General features: G+C 40.1%; 1 non-coding gene across 1 annotated transcript; it reads right to left on the reverse strand.

Moving 5' to 3' along the window:
- Positions 1–4315: 4315 nt before the first annotated feature.
- Positions 4316–4431, reverse strand: LOC133253539 (small nucleolar RNA SNORA65). Its single transcript, XR_009738328.1, has one exon. It is a non-coding gene; the product is annotated as a small nucleolar RNA SNORA65 (small nucleolar RNA).
- Between the last annotated feature and the right edge of the window lie 16261 nt (positions 4432–20692).

The following is a 20692-nucleotide window of genomic DNA, read 5'->3' on the forward strand; positions in this document are numbered from 1 at the left end:
GGAGCCTGGTAGGCTGCAGTCCATGGGGTCGCTAAGAGTCAGACACGACTAAGCGACTTCACTTTCACTTTTCACTTTCATGCATTGGAGAAGGAAATGGCAACCCACTCCATTAGCAGCTGACAGTCTTTCTCACTGCCATACTTTAATATTCTATTATTTGAAAAAATTTAGAGCTTTTCTCTCTTTTTTTTCTGAAGAACTTTTGGGTCCCAGATATCACTGCTGAGAGTGCTTAAGTTTTAGGCGACTGCAGCAAAGAGTCGGACACGACTGAGCGACTGAACTGAACTGAACTGAGATGTGGTGGTTTAGTCGCTAAGTTGTGTCCAGCTCTTTGTAACTCCATGGTCGATAGCCCACCAGGCTCCTCTGTGCGTGGGATTTTCCAGGCAAGAATACTGGAGAAGGTTGCCATTTCCTTTCCAAGGGATTTCTTCCCACCCAGGGATTGAACTGCCTGAATTCACATCACTTTTTTGTACTTTCTTCCATGATTGTTGATTTCCATATGTGAAAATGGGGCTTCCCAAGTGGCTTTAGTGGTGATACTTGTAATCTTTCTAATTAGTGATGTTACTTTATAGTGAGACCTACTTGAACAATGGAAGGGATATAGGTATTTACAAGCAATTCTGAATATACGTAATAGCTGTATTGGGAAGGTAAGTTGTAGTGATTATCTCCTAATATGGTAATAGTTATTAGAAGAAAAAGTTGTTACATGTACTTGGTGCATATATTTTTTATATTGTAAAAGATAAACAGTAGTGTTCTTAGTAAGTGTTCTGTGTTTTTCAGATGACTTAATAACTAAGGCTTGAGGTTAAGTAACTTGCAAAGTCAAAATGATAATAAGTAATAAGCCTAAGGTTCATATCAAGTCTATGTGACTCCAAAGCTTATATTATTTCAACCACATTTATGCAAAATTACAAATATTCCATGTTCTTAAATGCTTTTCAAGCTACATTAAAAAAAAAAAAACAATTATAGATATCCTCCATATAACTTGTGGCACAGAATTTTTGTCACTCATTATGTTCAAATATGTCTAATATTGAATGTTGCAAGACTATTCCACAGTTTTTACTGCCAGCCCTATGGAGTCAGGGATGTGTGTTGGGATTATTTATGCTAAGGAGCTCCACAGTTTCATCAATTATGGAAAAATATGCACTTCTGAATCTCATAAGACAATTTTTAAGTAACTAAAGCATCAGGCTTTCAAAAGTTATCACTACATAAAACTACACATGAGGTTATTGGAAATTCTTGGATAGGGGAGAAAGAAAAAAATCTTGATACGAAGTTCCTATACACTGAAAGTAAGAGACAAATCCTTCTGATGAAAGTGTTTGTAATAAGACGTCACGCTTGCTATTGGCTATTTTTAGTATTTGTGAGGGATAGGCCATTGAATAACAACATCTGCCAATTTGTGAATACAATAGCAAGCTTTAGAAAAAATATTTCTGGCAGTAGCAACTTTATAAACTGCCCTTCATTTCTTTGTTAAAACTAAGTAATAACATATTGCCAACTGTAATTAATATCACAGAAAAACAGAATCTTTAGTAAATCAAAGGATCAAAATTTTATATTTTTAAGATTAGCTAGTGAATTAAAAATATAAATTAGAAAAGCATATTACATGACACTGAACTTTAAATTACAAATTTTTTGTGTGCAGTTGAGCATGACCTTATCCTACTTTTTATTTTCACTTATTTAGTCGCAAATTTATTTGCAGAGTAATTTTCTTCAATCTGTAAAACAGTTGTTTTTTCTTTTAGTATTATGAAGAGGAATTACAATAACATGGAGAACAATGACCTAAATGACTGATAGAGGAAATGAATTGGCTCTGGGGAAATGGCCAGGACCAGCTGAGATTAGGAAGGATGGTCTCCTACAGCACAGAACTGACGTCCCGTAGCAGAGGATATTACAGCATGTCCACAAAGTCCAGAAACATAAACTGACTTTTAAACAATGTTATTTACACTTTCAAATAGTATACTCATGTGTTTTCTGTTGAAATGCTCTAAACTTAAAGCAATAGGTCCAATGGTTATTCTAGAAAAATACAATTGATACACTATACAGTGTCCAGAACATCTAGAAAACAGGGAGAAAGATGTATTTATTATACTTCATCCCAAAGTATATTGAACATACTATTTGGAAGTACAACTGAATAGTTAGATGCTATTTAAAAATAAGTTTCTCTTACGTTTCCCGCCTTTGCAACACTTGTGGCTACCAGCTGAACAAGGCAGGTGCAGCAAGAGTGGCTGCCAGTGTATAGTCATGAAAACAAGACTTACTGAAACAAGTGTTTCTTATAAATAATTTGGAAACAATTTTGGAACCCATTTCTTGGCAATGGTAATGGTACATTTCAGATCCCATTAAGAGATTGATTTATATGTGGGAAATCCTCAACTGGTAGTTCTGGAAATACTTAATGATGTTATGCCACTGTCCATAAAGTTGAAAGGATATCCCTACAGAAAATGAAAATCCCAGAGGAAGGAAGACGTGTGGGAGCATGCCGTCTCTGCATGGTCACAATTACCTAATAACCAGGTTTGTACTGGAGAACTGTAGTGACATGCCCAGTTACAACTGAAATGGGCCCTGGAGACAGATTTGAGACAAAACAGAAATCCACAGAACAGTTTCATTATATGTTTGAACAAGCATCCAACCAGGCAACCTTTCTCTCTTTTTCCAGTCATAGGACTTCCTCTCTTTCTGTGATCCACCTAAGTACATTTTGTCCACGTGTTGGACATACCTATCCTATAGCCCAAAAGTCAGGCATATTCTTCCCAGCTGTAAACTGATGACAAAGATAATTACCATAGAATTGAACTTAAAGTAGTAAATTTGTCTTGGGTATTTTTTTACTTAAAAAAGTCTGCATGATGAAGATTTTGAAGGAGTTTCAACTCGGCTGCTGACCCACCAGTGTTCAAGAAGCCTATGAATCCACAAGTGCAACTCTGCATTGATAGTAGACTGAATAAGTAATATGTCTTACATGTGTATCTACTGTTCTTTTGTGTAGATGTGGATTAGTTAAATGCATAAGTTATTAATTATTTTATAGTATTCTTAAAATTATATTTCCTCAATTTATGCCAAAGTTTGACTCATTTATATAAATAGGCAGGGCTGTCACTGTCTTGGAACAGTGATTCTAGTCTTGGAAATGGCTGAGAATCATTGCTAAAAGTATCAGCCTTCACTGTGCTAAAATTCTGTAAAATTCTGTAAAAGCTTTTCTCACAACAGAGTGATAATTCCATCTCTATACTTTTTAAGTGCTTTATTGAGGTATAATTTATATGTTAATAAAATTTACTTAAGTGTATAATTTTATGATTTGGTAAGTTTACAGTGTTGTACATTTATCATCACGATCTAGTTTTAGTCTGTTCGCATCACTTCAAAAGGATCCGTCATGCTCAGTTTTACTCGCTCCCCATTCCTATTCCCAGCCCCAGGCGGCTAATCTTTGTATCTATAAAATTGCCTTTTATGAACCTTTCAGATAGCTGAAATTATAAAATATGTAGTCATTAAGTTTGGGTATTTTCATCTCACATAACATTTTTGAGATAGATCCATGTTTTAACATGTGTCAGTACTTCATCATTCTTTTTTGCTGGATAATATCCCGTCATATGGGCATACTGATTTTGTTTACCCATTCCAATTTGTACTGTTTCCACTTGATGGCTATTATGAGTAATGCTATCGTGAACATTTGCCTTGTGTTTATGTGGACATTCTTGAGTGTTCTCACCTAGGAGTGAGATTGACGGATCCTATGGTAAATTTATATTTAATTTTTAAGAAACTACCATACTTTTTCAGAGTGGCCTCACCATTTTATAATCCTGCCATCAGTGTCAAGGGGTCCACATGTTCCACATGTAGGAGTTCCACATCCTCAACAACACTGTTGATCCATGTTGATTTGCCACTGTTCTAGTGGGTGTGAAGTTTATTGTGGTTTTAATTTGCATATTCCTAATGACTAATGTTGACTCTGCATCTTTTCATATGCTTATCAGCCAGTGGTATATCTTCTTTGCCTATTTTAAAAATTGGGTTGCTTTTATTACTATTGTAAGATTTCTTTATATATAGTCTATATACAAATCCTTTATCAGGTATAATGTAGAAATACTTTTTTTTAATTAAATTTGTAAATTTAATAAAAAAAAATAAAAAGACCAAAAGCTTTGTTACCACCTGAGGCCAGGGCAGACCACAGTCCATCTTCCCTCATCCATTTCTAGCCTGTTCCCATGCTTTCGGCACAGAGTCATCCACATGAAGAACAACCCTGTTTCCTAAGCTGGGGTTATTTTTAGCTCACCACTGAGAAATACTTTTATACCAGTCTGTGGCAGATATATAAATATAATTAAGTTTAAAAATATGATTATTCACATTAAGGAATTATCAGTGTAGAGACACAATAATCCCTCAGTTGCTACGGAAGCTTGCAGTTCTGAAGCCTGACAAACTGTCCACTGCTCCTCCCAGCTACAGGCTACATCATTTATGAAAATTTTAGAACAACCTTCGTGCATGCAATTTTGTTTGGGTAGATATTTAGAACTGGAAGACATACAGAGAGCATGTATTAGTTTAGCACATTGCCACAGAAGGTAAGTTAGTATGAAATTTCGTGTTAGGAGTTTTTATGGTGATTATACTGTGGGCATGTCCAGTATGACTGGGGAAAAGAGGGGAGCGGCATCTGTTGAGAATGTGAAGAAATGGCTTTCACTATCTTTAAGTCAAAGTGGGATTTCACTATTTGGTTATGTGTATAAATGTGTGTTGGCTTAAAGCTCAAAAAAGTTGGCTTAAAGCTCAACATTCAGAAAACGAAAATCATGGCATCCAGTCCCATCACTTCATGGGAAATAGATGGGGAAACAGTGTCAGACTTTATTTTTCTGGGCTCCAAAATCACTGCAGATGGTGACTGCAGCCATGAAATTAAAAGACGCTTATTCCTTGGAAGGAAAGTTATGACCAACCTAGATAGCATATTCAAAAGCAGAGACATTACTTCGCCAACAAAGGTTCGTCTAGTCAAGGCTATGGTTTTTCCTGTGGTCATGTATGGATGTGAGAGTTGGACTGTGAAGAAGGCTGAGCGCCGAAGAATTGATGCTTTTGAACTGTGGTGTTGGAGAAGACTCTTGAGAGTCCCTTGGACTGCAAGGAGATCCAACCAGTCCATTCTGAAAGAGATCAGCCCTGGGATTTCTTTGGAAGGAATGATGCTAAAGCTGAAACTCCAGTACTTTGGCCACCTCATGCGAAGAGTTGACTCATTGGAAAAGAGTCTGATGCTGGGAGGGATTGGGGGCAGGAGGAGAAGGGGACGACAGAGGATGAGATGGCTGGATGGCATCACCAACTCAATGGACATGAGTCTGAGTGAACTCCGGGAGTTGGTGATGGACAGGGAGGCCTGGCGTGCTGCGGTTCATGGGGTTGGAAAGAGTCGGACACGACTGAGCGACTGATGTGATCTGATAAATGTGTATGTCTGTAAATAAACATGGTTGGAGGAGGTGGTTCAACCAGGCACTTCATGAAGGGTCCAAAAGAATAACTGGATCTACCTTCAATAATGAAAACTGTATACAGCAAATCATAAAAGCCAAATGTAGATTCTCATATCAGCTTCTGGTTCTTCCTAAGAAAATGGTGTATAACTGTTTTAGTAACTGGAATCAGTTTGGTCCATCATGAGACTTATTTAGTCGCTTTATTTTCAAGGTGACTCTTGCCCACCACTGGATTGGATGGCCACTTTTTGCCGTGCGTCAGAGAACTGTTAAGTCTTTGCCTATGTTCTTATTCTAAATGAGTCTGCATCAGTTGTTTTCTATAGAAAACATTTAAAAAATGTCACATATAAAAATGCCCTACTCCTGCAGTCTGCCTGATGAAGTTTTTTTTTCTCTTCTTTTTTAGAATGAATTTGTTCCTATTTGAATCCTGAGCTGAAAATATTTTCTCCACTGCTCAAAAGTGTGGACACTAAGATCGCTGTATCATGCCAGTAACCATACCCTCTGTCAAAAAAAAAAGCAATTGAGATGTGATATTGGGTAGTGGTCCCCAGACCTGGGTGTACATTAGAATCTCCTGTGATGTGTGTTAAAGTACTGATCCTCCAGTCCGCTAGGCAAAGTTCTACAGAGTTGATACCAGCTAATTTGGGGAGCCAGTAGGGAAGGCAGAAATGGCTCTGCAGGCCAGGGTCCATTTACGCTGTCAGTTGTCATTACAGTATGATTAGCATAGCTAGGAGGATGCACTCGCCCTGCTGGACAGCCTGGCACTACTAGCCCTCAGGCACAGAGCTGTTTAAACCTCAGATGTGGAGACAAGCTAGCCATATTTGAAAAAATTCTATTGTAAGGGGCAAATATGGGTGACATTTAGGATCCATGGGGAAACAGGAGGACAGATTAAATCTTGTGCTATGTGAAAGATGTGGGAGAAACAAACTATTGGCAGGAGTCCCTGAATCCTGACGGAATGGCTTGTGGCCATGTAACCCATTTGGGTAGCAGCACTTAGCCTTTGGGAGGTAGCTGAAGGAGGGAAGAAGTGGGAGGGATACTGAAAGGCAAATGCAGCCTTTCCTGGGCAGGGGTCAGTGTTCAAGCTGCTAAAGGCAACCCCATAATCTCCGTTCCCCATCTCTCCTACCCTCCTCAAGTCCTGGGTCTAGAGTATATGATCTACTCACTTGCTCAGCATTCTTAGGTCTTGCAAATAGGCTTGTGAAAAAAGGTTACCTTCACCCACCCCTTAAATGTCTCCTTATTTTGTTTTTCGGTGGGTGGAAGTCTCTCTTTTCATGTAGCTTCAGATTACATAGCATTCTGAGATATCCAATTTTGGTTCTATCAGATGAAAGGAAAAGTGATTGTGAGGCTCCATTCTAATTATAACTTTGTCACTAACTGGCTCCATGACTCCAGTAAATTACTTCAACTGCCTGGCCTGTAATTTCTCCTTATGTAAAATAACAGAGTTGATCTAGATCAGTAGTTCTCATCATGTAGTCCCAGGACAAGCAGCATCAGCATCACCTGGGAACTTGTTAGAAGTGCAAATTCTTGGGCATCACCTCAGACACACTGAAATACACTTGGGATGGGGTCCAGCAATCTGTGTTTTAGCAAGGCCTCCAGGGGATTCTGATGTTCGGCAAAATTTTGAGAACCAGTGATCTATATCAGTAGTTCTCAGTCATGGCTGTGCATTAAAATCACCTAGGCAGCTTTTGTAACCTACCAGTCCTGAACTTTACCCACCAAAGAATCTGATTTAAATGATTTCTGGTGGGACCCAGACATTGTGATGTGGTTCTGATGGACATCTAGGTGCTGTCTGTTACCACTGAAAGTTACTATTTCCAAATGTAAATGTGGGCATCCAGACCCACAGCCTTCTTAGGCCACTAGGTGTCGCTATAATAGAAAGGCATTTTCAAAACTCTTCTCCTGGATGGGCACAGAGGAGGAAAATGCATTTTTTAACTTCTGGGAACAGGTAATTCTGTGATGTAGTGGTAAAGAATCTGCCTGCCAGTGCAGGAGATGCAGGAGTTTGATCCTGAGGTCAGGAAGATAACCTGGTGTAGGAAATGACAACCCACTCCTGTATTCTTCCCTGGAAAATCCCATGGGCAGAGGAGCCTGGCAGGCTGCAGTCTATGGGGCTGCAAAGAGTCAGGCGCTACTGAGCACACACACACACGCTTTATTAAATATTCATCTGCAATTTGTTCAATTTTATTCAAAGGAAAGCCCATCAATGATAGAATGAATTGTAGTGTATGCTTACAATAGAATGCTGCTGCTGCTGCTACTGCTAAGTTGCTTCAGTCGTGTCCGACTCTGTGCGACCCCGTAGACAGCAGCCCACCAGGCTCCCCTGTCCCTGGAATTCTCCAGGCAAGAACACTGGAATGGGTTGCCATTTCCTTCTCCAGGGGATCTTCCCGACCCAGGGATCGAACCCAGGTCTCCTGCATTGCCGGCAGACACTTTAACCTCTGAGCCACCAGGGAAGCCCCAAGCTTCAGAGTACAGTATATCAATCTCTGTGACTCCAAGTTAAAAAGGTCATGGCGTGATCTCTGTATATTTAAAACTCTTGTTTGTTTTGAATATTTGTATGTGACCAGGGTGCCATTGTGCAGCAATATACTTGGGTAATTGATTCTCTTCGGGAGGGCAACCCTCTGCTATCTCTTCCTTGTTCTTCAAATCTTGTAATGAATCTAAGAAATGAAACTGCCTGTTCTTTATTATCTGCAGAAAGAGACCTCATCACCTTTCCTGTGAGTGTTAGGAGGTCAAATGCATCCTAACAAATCGAGGTGAGATAAGAAGAATCAATCTATAGCAGAGACAAACAAATCTTTGCAAATTGTACTAAGCCATTCAGTGTCAAAATAAGGCATATTAGAAGGGCATTTAAGGGAAGAAAAATGTGTTGGGGAAATGAAAACCAGAGTCACTTAGCAGAATGCACAAAAACCCATTGGAAGGGAGCCTTATCATAATAGATGGGAAATTACCATCCATTACTCAGCTATCACTTTAAAGCCACACGCTGAGTGATATGATTTCATCTTAAGCCCTGCTAATCAAAAGCAGAGGCTGGACTGGCTGCCGCCTACCTATGAAATCACTCAAGGAGAGCTGAAATCATTCAAGGAGAGCTGAAATCTTTATTCAGCTGGGACTACAGTAAATGCTGTCAGAGTTTTCCCTGAGTCAGTCATTTTGAAATGCTGTGCTCTGTTTCATTATGCTCCAGTCACTTTGATGTCCTTCCATTGGAATTGGGCAGAATACATAGGGCAGATTTTTTCTTCAGATAATTTGTTTTTATCATGCCTTATAAATGGATCTGTGGACATGTTATGGCACAGCTCTGAACATTGAAGTACTGTCATTCATTCACTCATGCTAAACTGTCCCAGGTGCTATGGGAGAATCCATGAAAGGGTAAGACAGTTTCTGCCCCAGGTAGTTTAGCATATTAAAAAGCAGAGCCATTACTTTGTCAACAAAGGTCCATCTAGTCAAGGTTATGGTTTTTCCAGTGGTCATGTATGGATGTGAGAGTTGGACTATAAAGAAAGCTGAGTGCCGAAGAATTGATGCTTTTGAACTGTGGTGTTGGAGAAGACTCTTGAGAGTCCCTTGGACTGTAAGGAAATCCAACTAGTCCATCCTAAAGGAGATCAGTTCTGGGTGTTCATTGGAAGGACTGATGTTGAAGCTGAAACTCCAATACTTTGGCCACCTGATGCGAAGAGCTGACTCATTTGAAAAGACCCTGATGCTGGGAAAGATTGAGGGCAGGAGGAGAAGGGGATGACAGAGGATGAGATGGTTGGATGGCATCACCGACTCGATGGACATGGGTTTGGGTGAACTCAGGGAGTTGGTGATGGACAGGGAGGCCTGGCGTGCTGCAGTTCATGGGGTCACAAAGTCAGACACAACTGGTGACTGAACTGAACATAAAAACACAAAAGTTAAGTTTTAAAAACCATGAGATATCTTCCCTTTGTTCCCCTAGGTTACCGTATTCTGCTGCCCCTGCACTGTGACCTGGGAGCCTGACCTTAAGGGTTGTGCATGAATGTCCTTACCCTTGGCCTTCCTATTAGATTCCTTCCATGTGTATCCTTGAAAGAAGAGTTCAGATTATTCCCCTGATTCCCTCCCTTTGGAGTCTCCATGGGCAGGCTGAGAAAAAGCAGAGAGAGGATCTGATAGTTCTCTGTGTGTAGACGTCTCTGCCTTCCAGTTTTCTGCCTTCCAGTTCTGGAAAGACATTCTCATATCTCCTTCGGGTCTAGGGTGGTAACGATGCCATGCTGTTCCTAGCCTCAGGGCACAATCTGTGCTCTGTAGGTTCCCTATACTCAGCTCATATCCTTATAGTCTCTTAAAAACTCTCTTTAAATTATCCAATTTTAGTGAGTCATCTGTTTTTTTCTGGAATCTTGACTGACATAAAAATTGCTCTCTTAAGTAACCCTGCTTCTGCTGCTAAGTCGCTTCAGTCGTATCCGACTCTGTGCGATCCCATAGACGGCAGCCCACCAGGCTCCGCCGTCCCTGGGATTCCCCAGGCAAGAGTGCTGGAGTGGGTTGCCATTTCCTTCTCCAATGCATGAAAGTGAAAAGTGAAAATGAAGTCGCTCAGTCGTGTCCAACTCTTAGCGACCTCATGGACTGCAGCCTACCAGGCTCCTCCGTCCATGGGATTTTCCAGGCAAGAGTACTGGAGTGGGTGGCCATTGCCTTCTCCAATAAGTAGCCCTAGTGTCTAGGAAATAAACACTCAGAATAGGTTCTGGGCCTGGGTTGCACATCTATTTGAAGAAATAGAGATACTGTATTTGTCAATGGCAAATGGGAAATATAATTCCATATTAAGGCAGCATCAAGATTATTCAGATTATCACTGTGTGGACATGAGATGAAGGACAGGAAGAGAACAAGGCATTGGGAGATCAAGTAGCTGTTGCATTCAGTCACTACAGCGATCAATTCAGTTCAGTTGCTCAGTTGTGTCCAACTCTTTGTGACCCTGTGGACTGCAGTATGCCAGGCTTCCTATCCATTACCAACTCCCACAGCTTGCTCAAATTCATGTCCATCAAGACGGTAATGCTATCTATCCAATCATCTCATCCTCTGTCGGCCCCTTCTCCTTCTGCCTTCAATCTTTCCCAGCATCAGGGTCTTTTCTGATGAGTTCGTTCTTAGCATTCGAAGGCCAAAGTATTGGAAGGCCAAAGTATTGGAGCTTCAGATTCAGCCTCAGTCCTTCCAATGAATATTCAGGACTGGATGAAGCACGAACTGGAATCAAGATTGCCAGGGGAAATATCAGTAACCTGAGATACACATTCCTTTCCAAGGCCCCTAGGCCTTTCATTGTGGCCTACCCATACTGACCCTCAATTGATACTGTTCTTCTCTTTTCTCGTGGTGTTTCAATCATACCAGCCATTGCTATCCCCCAACCACACTGAGTTCATTCCTCCTTTAGGATCTTTGTATTAACTGCTCCTATATCTCCCCTGCTTTTGTCTACCGAGACCCCTCTTACTCTTCAGGTTTCTTTTTTTTTTTTTAATTTTATTTAATTTTTAAACTTTACATAATTGTATTAGTTTTGCCAAATATCAAAATGAATCCACCACAGGTATACATGTGTTCCCCATCCTGAACCCTCCTCCCTCCTCCCTCCCCATACCATCCCTCTGGGTCGTCCCAGTGCACTAGCCCCAAGCATCCAGTATCGTGCATCGAACCTGGACTGGCATCTCGTTTCATACATGATATTTTACATGTTTCAATGCCATTCTCTCAAATCTTCCCACCCTCTCCCTCTCCCACACAGTCCATAAGACTGTTCTATACATCACTGTCTCTTTTGCTGTCTCGTACACAGGGTTATTGTTACCATCTTTCTAAATTCCATATATATGCGTTAGTATACTGTATTGGTGTTTTTCCTTCTGGCTAACTTCACTTTGTATAATAGGCTCCAGTTTCATCCACCTCATTAGAACTGATTCAAATGTATTCTTTTTAATGGCTGAGTAATACTCCATTGTGTATATGTACCACAGCTTTCTTATCCATTCATCTGCTGATGGGCATCTAGGTTGCTTCCATGTCCTGGCTATTATAAACAGTGCTGCGATGAACATTGGGGTACACGTGTCTCTTTCCCTTCTGGTTTCCTCAGTGTGTATGCCCAGCAGTGGGATTGCTGGATCATAAGGCAGTTCTATTTCCAGTTTTTTGAGGAATCTCCACACTGTTCTCCATAGTGGCTGTACTAGTTTGCATTCCCACCAACAGTGTAAGAGGGTTCCCTTTTCTCCACACCCTCTCCAGCATTTATTATTTGTAGACTTTTGGATCGCAGCCATTCTGACTGGTGTGAAATGGTACCTCATAGTGGTTTTGATTTGCATTTCTCTGATAATGAGTGATGTTGAGCATCTTTTCATGTGTTTGTTAGCCATCTGTATGTCTTCTTTGGAGAAATGTCTATTTAGTTCTTTGGCCCATTTTTTGATTGGGTCATTTATTTTTCTGGAGTTGAGCTGTAGGAGTTGCTTGTATATTTTTGAGATTAGTTGTTTGTCAGTTGCTTCATTTGTTATTATTTTCTCCCATTCTGAAGGCTGTCTTTTCACCTTGCTAATAGTTTCCTTTGATGTGCAGAAGCTTTTAAGGTTAATTAGGTCCCATTTGTTTATTTTTGCTTTTATTTCCAATATTGTGGGAGGTGGGTCATAGAGGATCCTGCTGTGATGTATGTCAGAGAATGTTTTGCCTATATTCTCCTCTAGGAGTTTTATAGTTTCTGGTCTTACCTTTAGATCTTTAATCCATTTTGAGTTTATTTTTGTGTATGGTGTTAGAAAGTGTTCTAGTTTCATTCTTTTACAAGTGGTTGACCAGATTTCCCAGCACCACTTGTTAAAGAGATTGTCTTTAATCCATTGTATATTCTTGCCTCCTTTGTCAAAGATAAGGTGTCCATATGTGCGTGGATTTATCTCTGGGCTTTCTATTTTGTTCCATTGATCTATATTTCTGTCTTTGTGCCAGTACCATACTGTCTTGATAACTGTGGCTTTGTAGTAGAGCCTGAAGTCAGGTAGGTTGATTCCTCCAGTTCCATTCTTCTTTCTCAGGATCGCTTTGGCTATTCGAGGTTTTTTGTATTTCCATACAAATTGTGAAATTATTTGTTCTAGCTCTGTGAAGAATACTGTTGGTAGCTTGATAGGGATTGCATTGAATCTATAAATTGCTTTGGGTAGTATACTCATTTTCACTATATTGATTCTTCCAGTCCACGAACATGGTATATTTCTCCATCTATTAGTGTCCTCTTTGATTTCTTTCACCAGTGTTTTATAGTTTTCTATATATAGGTCTTTAGTTTCTTTAGGTAGATATATTCCCAAGTATTTTATTCTTTCCGTTGCAATGGTGAATGGAATTGTTTCCTTAATTTCTCTTTCTGTTTTCTCATTATTAGTGTGTAGGAATGCAAGGGATTTCTGTGTGTTGATTTTATATCCTGCAACTTTACTATAGTCATTGATTAGTTCTAGTAATTTTCTGGTGGAGTCTTTAGGGTTTTCTATGTAGAGGATCATGTCATCTGCAAATAGTGAGTTTTACTTCTTCTTTTCCAATTTGGATTCCTTTTATTTCTTTTTCTGCTCTGATTGCTGTGGCCAAAACTTCCAAAACTATGTTGAATAGTAATGGTGAAAGTGGGCACCCTTGTCTTGTTCCTGACTTTAGAGGAAATGCTTTCAATTTTTCACCATTGAGGATAATGTTTGCTGTGGGTTTGTCATATATAGCTTTTATTATGTTGAGGTATGTTCCTTCTATTCAGGTTTCAAATCAAATATCCCTTCTTCAGAGAGGTCTTCCCTGACCTCCTTATCTGAAGTATTCTTCCCTGCTGCTGCTGCTGCTAAATCGCATCAGTCGTGTCTGACTCTGTGCGACCCCATAGACGGCAGCCCACCAAGCTCCCCTGTCCCTGGGATTCTCCAGGCAAGAACACTGGAGTGGGGTGTCATTTCCTTCTCCAGTGCATGAAAGTGAAAACAAAGTGAAGTTGCTCAGTCGTGTCTGACTCTTAGCGACCCCATGGACCGCAGCCCACCAGGCTCTTCCATCCATGGGATTTTCCAGGCAAGAGTACTGGAGTGGGGTGCCATTGCCTTCTCCAATTCTTCCCTAGAAACTACATTTCCTCATCCTGTTTTTTTCTTTTCCTAGCATTTTTCAAAATCTGTGATTTTCTCAGTTACTGACATTCTCATTGACTGTTGTCTCCCTAGGCTCCATGAGGGCAGGCAGACAGTTTGGTTCCCCAGTGGACCCCAAGCCCCTCGAATAGGGTCTGCATATGGTGGGCCCTCCATAAATATGAAATGAAAGAAATGGATGAACTCAAAGACATGTCATTATCCTTTTGCAAATTAAATGGCAAAAATTATGAGAAAGATATGGCATACAATGCATGTTTTAACATAAAACATCTTTAAAGAGATTACTGTGATGGAACTTCCCTGCTGGTCCAGTGGTTAGGTCTCTGCAATTCCACTGCAGAACACAGATTTGACCCCTGATTGGGGAACTAAGATCTCGCAAGCCACATGACATGGCCAAAAAAAAAAAAAAAGAGAGAGAGAGAGATTACTGCAGTAATCCCAGGGTCTATGGCAGGAAATAGTTTCCCTTAGGCCACTAGAGGAAATGGATACTTAAGCCACTGAGTCTCATTAGATTATGGACAACAATAATTCATCATGAATGTTCACCTTTGACTGTCTTGATCCACCAGGGCTCTGTTTTATATGTGCTACTGTTGCTTTATTTTTCATTACCATGAAATAGATTTAAGTAAATTGTTAATAATTTCCTGCCTTAAAAAGTAAAACAGACAGAATCCATTTCATTCATTTATTTGTGATTAGAAGTAGAAGGTTCTGGGGTTTGTAGGCAGAGGCACAAGAATCTTAAAGAGTTTTTGAAAAAACTCTAAAAATATTTTTTAAACTTAGTAAAGAGTTTTTTAACTGGATGCATTTTTAGAGGTCACCTGGTTTAACCTATTTTCCTGGAAGACTTAATAGTAATGTGGAAAGACACTGGTTTGTAGACTGACACTTAAGAGCCTGTGTGACCTTCAACTGACTATTTAATCTCATGGAGCCCACTTGCCTCAACTGTAGAGAAGAATCAAATTTAGGGACTGTTAGTGGTTAAATCTGGAGAAGGCAATGGCAACCCACTCTAGTATTCTTGCCTGGAGAATCCCAGGGACAGAGGAGCCTGTTGGGTACCGTCTATGGGGGTCACACAGAGTCGGACACGACTGATGTGACTTAGCAGCAGCAGCAGTGCTTAAATCGGAGAAGGCAACGGCACCCCACTCCAGTACTCTTGCCTGGAAAATTCCATGGACAGAGGATCCTGGTAGGCTGCAGTTCGTGGGGTCACGAAGAGTCAGACACCAATGAGCAACTTTACTTTCACTTTTTACTTTCACGCATTGGAGAAGGAAATGGCAGCCCACTCTAGTGTTCTTGCTTGGGGAATCCCAGGGACAGGGAGCCTGGTGGGCTGCCGTCTATGGGATCGCACAGCTTCCGACACAAGTGAAGTGACTTAGCAGCAGCAGCAGTGGTGAAATGAGACAACTTACAAAGTGCCTAGCACATCAAAGGGCCCTAATAAGTGATAACTATCAACAGTATTTACAGATGAGAAAACTAAGAAATGAAAAACTGTGAACTAAAATATAACTGTTATATTAATATCAAATTTGGCATTAAAAAAGAGTGTTCTCCAGCTGGTTTTTCTCAAACATGCTTTCCATACAGTCACCTGGGAAGATTCAGAAAATCCTGATGTTGAGGCTCCACCCTAGATCAGTGAGGTCAGAATCTCTGGAATTGGAACCCCAGGATCAGTATCTTTTTCTTTTTTAAAAAAGCTCCACAGATCATTCCAACATGTGGCCATGTTTGTTGCATTTATTAAAAGCACAAATTTCTGGACTTGATACCAAGTACACTATATTAATTTGTGAGGGCTGCCATGACAAATACCACAAGTGGGTGACTTAAGCAAGAGAAATTTCTCACAGTTCTGAAGCTGGAAGTCCCAAATCAAAGTGTGGGGTCAGCTGGGCTGGTTTCTTCTGAGGCTCTGAGGGAAGATCCTATTCCAAGCATCTCTCCTTGGCTTTTTTTTTTTTTAAGTTTATTTATTTGGTTGTAGTGAGTGGGATCTAGTTCCCTGACCAGGGATAGAACCCAGGTCCCCTGCATTGGGAGTGAGGAGTCTTAGCCACTGGACTGCCAGGGAAGTCCCCTCCTTGGCTTGTTGATGGCTATTGTCTCTCTGTCTTTGCATCATCTTCCCTCCATGGGAGTCTCTGTGTCCTAATTTTCCCTTTTTACAAGGACACCAGTCATATTGGATTAGGGCTCACCTTAGTGACCTTATTTTTACTTGATTACCTTTGTAAAGACTCTATCTTCAAATAAAGTCACCTTCTGAGGGACTTAGGGATTAGAATGTCAACATATGAATTTTAAGGGCACAGTTCAATCCATAACATTCCCTAAATCAGAATCTCCAGAGAAAAGGCCTGAAAAACCTAACATTTAGCAAGCACAGCAGAAAGGTCTGGGAACACGATCTAAGGCAGAAATAAAAATGAAAATAACAGCAAAGGCCAGACAGGCCAAGGACTGGTGGAAACTTCAGCTCCTGTAGAGCAGAAAACTGAGATGCTGCAGTGTGGTCATTCAGGAATGAGGGACCCAAGGTGCTTGTCCTTACTGTTTTGTTTTCCAAGATGTTGAAAATTTGGATTTTTCTTTAAGTTTTCAGTAAGTGTTCTGCAGACCAAACAAAATATATCTGTAAGCCTGATTCAGCTGATATTTTACATAGCTTTGGGTTAGAAAATCATTGAGTTTTTACACTGGGCTCAAAAACCATTGCTGGCTACTGCTCAGTGGCTGGAAAAGGAGGGGAGAGGAGGGCAGGCGTCATGGGGAGAAGCAAGAAAGAGAAGACAGTTTGGCCCAGGTAGTCTACCATGACTGCTGCAGGTGAATCCCTTAATTAATTAATTCAGCTGTTCAGTTGCCTTTGGAGAGTTTTCAGGGTATTAGCAACCAAGTTGTGCTTTAAGTCATGACTGAGTTTCAAGTCTCTCCTGGGGGACTGCTCTTTTCTTTGGCCTGCTATGGGTTTCTCTACTTTTATTACGCTAAGAACTCCCACTGTTTTAGTCTGATGGCTTGTGTCCCCTTTTTGCTGTTGCTTCTGGAGCTATTAGGAATTCATTCTTTTAAAAATATTTTTTTTTCTGTCATTACAATGGGATTTAAACCAACGGTGAGTGAGTACATGTTCTCATTCCATCATCTTTGAAAAAAATATGAAATACAAAGACAAGTGTAATAAATCCCAGAGCCATTTAATACATAAAATGTTTCCAGGCTACACCCATGTTTCCCTTCCCTGAGAAGGATCCACTATTCTGAATTCATGTTCTGTCATTCCCATTCACTTCTTTTTAATTTTCCCATATGTCTGTGTATTCCTAAACCACACACATGTGCACAAATGTGTTTGCATACTTTATATACATATACATGTATGTGCATATCTTTTTTGCCTGGTTTTATACTTTATAGAAATGGTATAATATTGCACACTTTTTTTTTTTTTGGCTGTGCCAGGTAGCTTGTGTGGTCTTATTTCCCCGATCAAGGACTGAACCCAGGCCCTCGGCAGTGGAAGCCCAGAGTCCTAACCACTAGACTGCTGGACAATTCTCACATCTTTTTATAATCTATTGTTTTTACTCTGGTTTGTTCCTTTTCACTGCTCTCAAGAGTATTTCATTTAACTTCTTCAACCTGGTATTTTTTGGCTTGAATTCTGTTTTGCATTACTATAGCTACAAAAGCTTTTATTTTGGTTAGTGCCATATATTTCAGTTCTTTTACTACTAGTTTTTCCAGTTTGACAATCTCAGTCTTTTAACTGGTAAATTAAGTTAATTTTTTGTGTGTGACTCCTGATGTACCTAGATTTATTTCTGAGTTATCTTTTGCTGTCTCATCCTGCTGTTTCCCATATTCCCTCCCTTTTTCTACTACTGCTTTTCTTTCTGACCCTTTAGAGCTGGAACCCAACAAGGGTCTTCCTGCCCAGTGTGGTTGGAGCCAGTAGAATGAGACCAAGCTTGGTTCAGAAGCAAAGGAAAGTTTTATTCCTCTGTCAAAGAATGGACACACGTTAGAGTACTTGCTCTCCTGAGTAGCTGTGGGTGGGGCTACTTTATAGGGTTCTTGTCCCTCAGGAGGGGAGGGGAGGGGGTGGAATTCTTACAGATTGGGTGCAGCTGTGCTGCTCAGGCTCCAGCTCCAGGCCCAGCGTCTCTGCACACGGCCCATTGCTGCCATCTTGGGTTCAGGCCTCCTGCCCCTACGAGGAAGCATAGACCCAGCCATTTCTCACTGGGAGTGTTGGTTGCAGGGCTTCTGGACACAGCATCCTACAAGCAAGTGAATGCCAAGCACAAAGGAAAAGAAAAAAAAAAGGTTAGACTTTACTTTATTATCCAGAATGGGCTTTGTTGGTGATACTTCCTTCAGAATTTACTTTCACTTTGACTTTGTTTCGTCTGTTTTGAATTTTATGCACTCATTTCTTTTTCTTTAGTGAATAACTTTACTTATTTTGTCAAACAGTCAGAAATGCATAAAAAATACTGTAATATCTTGCTACAGAAAATGTGGTCCATGAAGCAATAGCTTTGGTATCACTTGAGTGCCTGTTAGAAATGCAGACTCTTAGGCCTAGCCCAGAACTGCTGAGTCAGAATCTGCATGTGAACAAGACCCCAGTTGATTCATGAGCATGTTAAAGTGTGAGAAGCACTAGTTTAGTGAGAAAACATCTTTTATGTTTAACAAATACTAACCTTTTGCCATAATTGCTTCATATATTTATTTTTTCTTTACATATTTAAAAGTAAATTGCAAAAAGACTTGCTTTTTATTTTTTATTTTATTTTTTTAAGACTTGCTTTTTAAATAGTTTAATGGGGGTCTCTTAAAAATAAGAGCCATTTGTACATGTTTACAATGTTATCATCAAAACTTAATGATATTAACTATAATTCTCTAATATGACTTAGTACTAAATTTGTATTCAGATTTCTCCAGCTGTTTCCAAAAGAGCTTTTGCACTTACTTAGCTTGTACTAGGCAGAGAAGGCAATGGCACCCCACTCCAGTACTCTTGCCTGGAAAATCCCAAGGATGGAGGAGGCTGGTAGGCTGCAGTCCATGGGGTCGCTAAGAGTCAGGCACGACTCAGCGACTTCACTTTCACTTTTCACTTTCATGCATTGGAGAAGGAAATGGCAACCCACTCCAGTGTTCTTGCCTGGAGAATCCCAGGGACGGGGGAGCCTGGTGGGCTGCCATCTACGGGATCACACAGAGTCGGACACGACTGAAGCGACTTAGTAGCAGCAGCAGTGTGTACTAGGATCAAATCTTGGTCTCTCTGTAGCTTTTGGTCCTTATGGTTTGTGTCTCTTAAGTGTGTCTGAATCTAGACTACTCCTCTCCTCCCTCCCACACTCACCTTTTGTTTTTATGACATTGTCTAGTTAAAGACAGGTCAGTTGTCTTGTAGAATGTCCCCAGTTCTAGGTTTGACTGCTTCCTTGTAGTCATGTTTAACTCGTTCTTCTAGTCCCTGTATTTCTTGTAAATTACAAGAGCCAAAGGCTTGATTAGATTCAGGTTAAGCATTTTTGGCAAGACTATACATCACAGACAGTAAATATTGTTTACTTCCCATTGCATCATGTCAAGTTGCACATAATGTCTCATTCCATTAAAATAGTGACGAAAATATTTATCATTCGGTTCAGATGGGGTAAGCCTAATGCCTTCAACATAGTGTTTGGTTTTTCCTCTTGTGACTCACAAATGACCCATGAAATATTTACTTTGCAAATATTTCATTCTCTATCGATTTTTTAATGTTGTTTCACTGTTCATTGGTAATCTTTGCTGGATCCCTTTTTTTTTTTTTTTTTAGTTAGGGGCTGCAAAATGGTCACTTTCTAATTTTTTATTTCTTTTATATTTACTAGCTGAAATTCTTTGATAAGGAAGAGGTTTCTTTTTAGCTAGGGCTATTGGGTTATTCTTAAGTGCAGTTCTTTTTTTTTTTTTTAAAATTTTAATTGGAGGCTAATTACTTTACAGTATTGTAGTGGTTTTTGCCATACATTCACATGAATCAGCCATGGGTGTACATGTGTTCCCCATCCTGAACCCCTCTCCCTCCTCCCTCCCCATCCCATCCCTCAGGGTCATCCCAGTGCACCAGCCCTGAGCACCCTGTCTCATGCATCGAACCTGGACTGGTGATCTGTTTCACATATGATAATATACATGTTTCAATGCTATTCTCTCAAATCATCCCACCCTCACCTTCTCCCACAGAGTCTAAAAGTCTGTTCTTTACATCTGTGTCTCTTTTGCTGTCTCACATACAGAGTCATCATTACTATCTTTCTAAATTCCATATATATGCATTAATATACTATATTGGTGTTTTCCTTTCTGACTTACTTCACTCTGTATAATAGGCTCCAGTTTCATCCCCCTCATTAGAATTGATTCGAATGCATTCTTTTTAATAGCTAAGTAATATTCCATCATGTATATTATATGTACCACAGCTTTCTTATCCATTTGTCTGCTGATGGACATCTAGGTTGCTTCCATGTCCTGGGTGTTGTAAACAGTGCTGCGATGAATTAAGTGCAGTTCTTACTTCAAAGATGGTATAAAGTTTTAATTATTAACTGTTAACCCTTATAATCTTAATATGCATATTTAACAAAATCTAAGTTAATCCATGTCCCCCTCCAATTTAAGGATCTTGGCATTTTTCTTACACATTATTTTTGTCAAAGTTTTAATTCTATCTTC

This window comes from Bos javanicus, chromosome 8 (genome assembly GCF_032452875.1).
Source record: "Bos javanicus breed banteng chromosome 8, ARS-OSU_banteng_1.0, whole genome shotgun sequence".
NCBI lineage: Eukaryota > Metazoa > Chordata > Mammalia > Artiodactyla > Bovidae > Bos > Bos javanicus.